The following is a 6,000-nucleotide window of genomic DNA, read 5'->3' on the forward strand; positions in this document are numbered from 1 at the left end:
AGCTTTATGGAGATGAAGATTTCGTTTTTCAGCACGACCTGGCACCTGCTCACAGTGCCAAAACCACTGGTAAATGGTTTACTGACCATGGTATTACTGTGCTCAATTGGCCTGCCAACTCTCCTGACCTGACCTGAACCCCATAGAGAATCTGTGGGATATTGTGAAGAGAAAGTTGAGAGACGCAAGACCCAACACTCTGGATGAGCTTAAGGCCGCTATCGAAGCATCCTGGGCCTCCATAACACCTCAGCAGTGCCACAGGCTGATTGTCTCCATGCCACGCCGCATTGAAGCAGTCATTTCTGCAAAAGGATTCCCGACCAAGTATTGAGTGCATAACTGAATATAATTATTTGAAGGTTGACTTTTTTTGTATTAAAAACACTTTTCTTTTATTGGTCGGATGAAATATGCAATTTTTTTTAGATTTTCATGAGCTGTAAGCCAAAATCATCAGTACACTCTAAAAAATGCTGGGTTAAAAACAACCCAAGTTGGGTTGAAAATGCACCGACCCAACAATTGGGTTGTTTTAACCCAATGGTTGAGTTGTTCTTACCCAGCAATTGGGTTGTCTTAAGCAACATTTAACCCAACCACTGGGTTAAAACAACTCAACCACTGGGTTAAAACAACTCAACCATTGGGTTAAAACAACTCAAATGTTGGGTCGGTGCATTTTCAACCCAACTTGGGTTGTTTTTAACCCAGCATTTTTTAGAGTGTATTAAAACAAGAAAAGACCTGAAATATTTCAGTTTCAGTACATTATGGAAAATAATGAACTTTATCACAATATGCTAATTTTTTGAGAAGGACCTGTATTTATGCTGCATTCACATGCTCAGAATCATCGTAAATATGAGGTTCTTAGGTAAAAAAAAAACTACAAATTAACGCCCTTCCATTTCACAATTTGAATGGGATGACCTCGTAAGCACGACTTCAGAAGGAGGTAATTACCAAATTCCGGTAGCACGTGAAGCTCACATTAATGCTGCCTTCACGTGCTATAGGAAGTTTCCTACTTCCCACTTCAGAAGTCATGATTACGAGCTTGTTGTGTTCAGGTGCTTTGTTGTTGGAAAGAATGGAGGACACCAGGTTCATACTTTTGTGCGTCTTGGGAAAATGTAATTTTAACACTATAACAATTTCAGTCATTTCCCGAACCCAGAAAATTATAGAATCACTGGCAAACACTAGCAGCACAACACGAAAGCATTGTTTAGAATCACATTCACAATAAAGGCATAATATAGACAAGATAAGGCTGCTTAAAGACTAAAATGGCAATAGTTTTCAGCCCTACATGACCCTTTTGTATAGCTACTTTTACCACACTATCTCTAGACAGTCAGCTTGCTCACTATTCTGGAATGATGGTCAACTATATGCGATTTTCAATGTGTTTAAAATACACAATATGCTTCAAATGATTGTTAATTTTTGTAAATATGTACTACTTTAACGACAAGACAAAACAATGGGTGCATCTCAATCAGCTCCCTAGTTCAGTAGTCAGCACACTGATCAGGACACAAGTCAATGGGCTGACTCCCTGATTAGTGCCCTGACTCAACTAGGGAGCTAATTGAGATGCGCATAATGAAACAGTTGCACAAAAAAACTAATAAAACACCTGACGAACTAACAAATTTGTCTCCCATCCGCCATTTTTAACGGTTATGGAACGCCCATCTCGGGAACTTGGGTATAAAAAATATTCCTGAACTTCCCAGTGGTAAACACGACATCAGAGGGCGTTCATGTGCAATTTTTACCTCAGAAACTCGTATTGATAATGATAACTGATAATGAATCTGTTTTGTATTCGTTTCTCAATAGAATTGTGTTCTTTCTTTATTATAAAATGTATGTAGGAGGACAGTCGCAGTGATGCCGCTGAACACATCGAGAGGATCCAGTCGATGCGTGAATGATCATGAAGGAGAAGTGACCATTCTGTTTCCGCTAGACTATGCATGTGCTCATCATTAATCTCAGTTATGCCACTGTTGGCTGCTGAGGTGTAGTTGAAAGGTTAATTCTTCATTTATCGTAAATTATACTGAATTTAACTTAACTACTAATCAGTTGATGTGACGATTACTGATTTGATGGTTCATTGTGAATGTTAACATAATAAACTGTTCAACATTATTGTATTTATTTGTGATTTGTGATAAAAGTATTTGATGCAGAGAAAATTATTACATTTATTTGGCAACACTTTAAAAAAGCAACATTCACGTAATAATAGTAATATAAATTCATTAAACTAAGTAATTCAAAATGTGAAATGGACAGACATTATAAAATCTAATCAATTACTTCATAACAGTAAATATTACAGATTAATAAAACATACTTGATATTTTCACAACAGTGATGTTCCTTTTAAAATTACATTTACTTAAATACTTTTAATAAATATAATCTGCTAAGTTAAATATAATTAAGTAACATTTACTTAATGTATTCACATATGTTACATGTATAGTTAAATACATTTTATTTGATACTGGCAAGTAAGTTGTACTGTGTCACATCAGTAAATTTTACTAAGAAAAAATGAGTGCAAATTGTTACAATAATTTTATCAAGTAAATCCTACAAGTGTTTTTATATAGTGCAGGACTAAAGTGAATAGCTGCATTGTGGGTAAAAGCACACACTAATGTGAGTTTTTATCATCACTGGTTACAGTTGAAGGTAGACAAGATTTACAGAGGAACCTTTTCTGAGGTAAAACAGTCCAGCATACGTTTTTTCCCCTTGGCAGGCCCTAAGTGGTTGTCCAGATAAGGAATACTTGCCCTATCAGCAGTCTGGAGATTGTTTGTAGCATTTTTTGTTGACAGGGCGATAGATGCTTGGCATGTGGAAATGGCTGTGAAATTATATGAAATACTTTTACAGTGTTACAAAATATTTCCATTTCAAATAAATGCTATTTTTTTAGAAACATGAAAAAGGTTTCCAAAAAAATACGAAGCAGGAGAAATGTTTTCAACAAAATTGATAATAATAAGAAATGTTTCTTTAGCAGCAAATCAGCATGGAATGATTTCTGAAGCATCACATGACACTGAAGACTGGAGTAAAGATCACATGAATAAATTACATTTTACAATATTCATACATAAAACTATCAAAATTCAATAGACATTTAGAAACCAAAAGCATGAAAACCACTGCATTAACATAGCCACAACACTCAAACCCACATACTGCCCACCCTCTAAATATTAGCCTCGCTGCTGTCTTCATTTGGACTAATGCTCTTACGTGAGGATTAACTTCTTTCTGTGACGCTTAACAACAGCTCTAATTAGCGGTGACGGCAACTCCTACAACAAGAAGCTGAAGAAGATAAAGTCTTTTCCCTCCTACACATAGTCCTATGCAGCCAGGACAATACAAACAACCATTTCAAACGCTAAATTAGTGAAAAGTAGCATTTAATATACTACAATTTCAGAGTGATAAAGAAAAAAAATGAATAAGATATCACTATTTGGAGTTTCACAGATGTAGTTGCCATGGCATCTGCATATGAAAGACACCATGTTCCCGCAACAGCTGTTTGAAACATTTTGGTTGCTGGCCTCAAAAATAAAGACAGAAGAAATGTAATAAAAAATAAATACATTTAAAAAAAAAAAAAAGTCATTTTGGGTGGGTTTTGAGTTAGTTAGTAAATCACATGCAACTAACCCTAAACCAAACCCTAATGTTATAGTAGGTGCATGTTCTTAATTTTACTTATGTGTAATTACCTAAAAGACAACTTAAAATTACGTGTAACCCTCACTTTCTCACTAGTTCTGTTTGTCTATTATGCTGAACCAACGAATGTCATTATACTGCATCTAAAATAATTAATTGTGTGGTAAATGTCCATTTAGGAAAGAAAATGGAATAATATGGCTGGCTTTGTCTTACTGAAACTAATTTAATTACTAGTATTGTATGTCTAATTACATATAATGAAATAATGTCATAATTTCGTAAGGCTGCAGCTGGGTTATTTATGACACTAACAAAAAATACTCACACGTGATTCTCTTAATGTTTATATGTCATCTTTGTTTGTCACTGAAGCAGTTGTCTCCATGGTAACCAAGTACACTAAATTTAGGGGCAAATTGTTGCTGGTCGTGGAAATGATGTCACAATGTAGACACAGGGTAGTTTGCGTAAATACCTCCAATAGTTGAATAAATGCTTGTTCATTTTGCGGAACGAATAAAAGTGCCTTTTGAAAATAATAATAGCTGGAATGTGCCTCTCATATAATAAAAATCCACCCCTGGCTGGTAGGCTACATAAAATGCCTGCTTTGGGACATTGCAGTAGGCTATGTCCCGTTACTCGCAGATCGCGCTGATCTCTTTGTGTCCACAGGCCTGTCGGGAATCAAATCCGCTTTTCGTACAGAGCACCAATGAAGCAACAGGCTGCTGGCTTGGCGAACGACGACAAAAGTTTAGAAAACAGAGCAAACTTCGAACGGTAAACGGCATTAAGACAACGATACATGGGCGCGTGAATAAAAAAAAACAGATGATGCGAGCGAGACATTGTTACACTCCAACAAAAGCGCGTTAGTTACAGTTTATCCCCAACATGATCACATCAAAGACACCAGCGGCATTTACAACCATTCACGAAAAAGAATGCGTTTTGAACAGCATAACTTACATGAGCAGCGGTATCTCGTTACGGGACGGAGTCTGTCCGGTTGTGTTGTGTTAAAGATGGGCGCTGTGTTTGAAACTGGAGCCGCCCCGCGCGCGCACACACACACACACACACACACACACACACAGACAGTCCTGCGCCGCTCAGTGGCAGCTAGGACCGCTGAACCCCTGTACCCTCACAAACATCGGAAGAAAACTGCACTCTGGATTACAAAAGTATGACGTTTAGATTTGTTTACCTCGCAATTCAGACTTTTCTTTCTCCTCGCAATTGTTTGCTTATATCACATTAGGACATTCAGAGGGGAGAACGTCACAGTTGAGAGATATAAACTCACTCAGCTGAGAAATATAAATCAGAAGTGCAAGGGGGCCCTGAAGAAAAATAAGTATATTACGTTTTTATGACGTAGGGCTTATACTCGTAGGTCCATATTTTTAAGTAGGCCTATACTTTATGTAGTATACTAATATCAATGTGCTACACTTTAAAAAATGCTGGGTTAAAAACAACCCAAGTTGGGTTGAAAATGGGCAAACCCAGAAATTGGGTTGTTCGAATGGGTCAATTCACTCGGTTTAAATAACCCAATTTCTGGGTTTGTCCATTTTCAACCCAACTTGGGTTGTTTTTAACCCAGCATTTTTTAGAGTGTAGTAATAAACTTGTACATCTATTTCAATGCCTACTGATTGGGACTATTGTCAACTTTTTAGTGTAGGCCTTTAAAAAATAGCTTACATTTAAGTGTAGACATACAAGTGTAACTGTAGTAGGCCTAAACATTTAGTGCAAAACTAGTTCACAGCTACATTTCTCATTGGCACTTCATCTCTACAAGCAAACTTTTAGGTATACTTTTAAGCATAGTATACACTAGTAGTACATCTAGATACTTAAATTGCACGCAATTTCATTTTTTTAACTTTAGTCAGTGTGTAATGTTGCTGCTTGATCATAAACAGTATCGGCAAAGTTACAGCGCTAAAAGTTCAATGCAAACAGAGATATCGTCTTTTAAAATTATGGCAGTTTATTGGCCGGTTTGGATTACAACGAGCTTCTTCCCGGGTTGGTGACATCATAACCCCTTGCTATTAACATAAACACTGCTCGTGATGTGACTCCTGCCCGTAATGGTAAGGGCCGTGGCATTTCCAGCAACCTGTGCTTGGCACTTCAGCCAATAATAATACATGAAACTACATTTGACCATCTAACCAATCAAAGACCATTGCGTTTTTCCGAAAGGATAGGCTTCATAGAAGCAGGAAGCAAACGAGCCGT

The 6,000-nt window shown here is 37.0% G+C and overlaps 1 protein-coding gene across 7 annotated transcripts in view; it reads right to left on the bottom strand.

Annotated features, from left to right (window-relative positions):
- The window catches only part of LOC137048891 (multiple PDZ domain protein), a 139,157-nt gene extending 134,189 nt beyond the window's left edge, over positions 1-4,968 (bottom strand). For 3 of the 7 annotated variants that reach the window (XM_067427465.1, XM_067427411.1, XM_067427260.1), the window contains exon 1: positions 4,711-4,967. The gene's annotated coding sequence lies outside the window, so the exon portion shown is untranslated. Of the gene's footprint in view, positions 1-4,710 lie in introns of all 7 variants that reach the window. The other 4 variants (XM_067427693.1, XM_067427342.1, XM_067427525.1 and 1 more) reach the window with 2 other exon arrangements.
- Positions 4,969-6,000: the final 1,032 nt, after the last annotated feature.

This window comes from Pseudorasbora parva, chromosome 1 (assembly GCF_024679245.1).
Source record: "Pseudorasbora parva isolate DD20220531a chromosome 1, ASM2467924v1, whole genome shotgun sequence".
Classification (NCBI taxonomy): domain Eukaryota; kingdom Metazoa; phylum Chordata; class Actinopteri; order Cypriniformes; family Gobionidae; genus Pseudorasbora; species Pseudorasbora parva.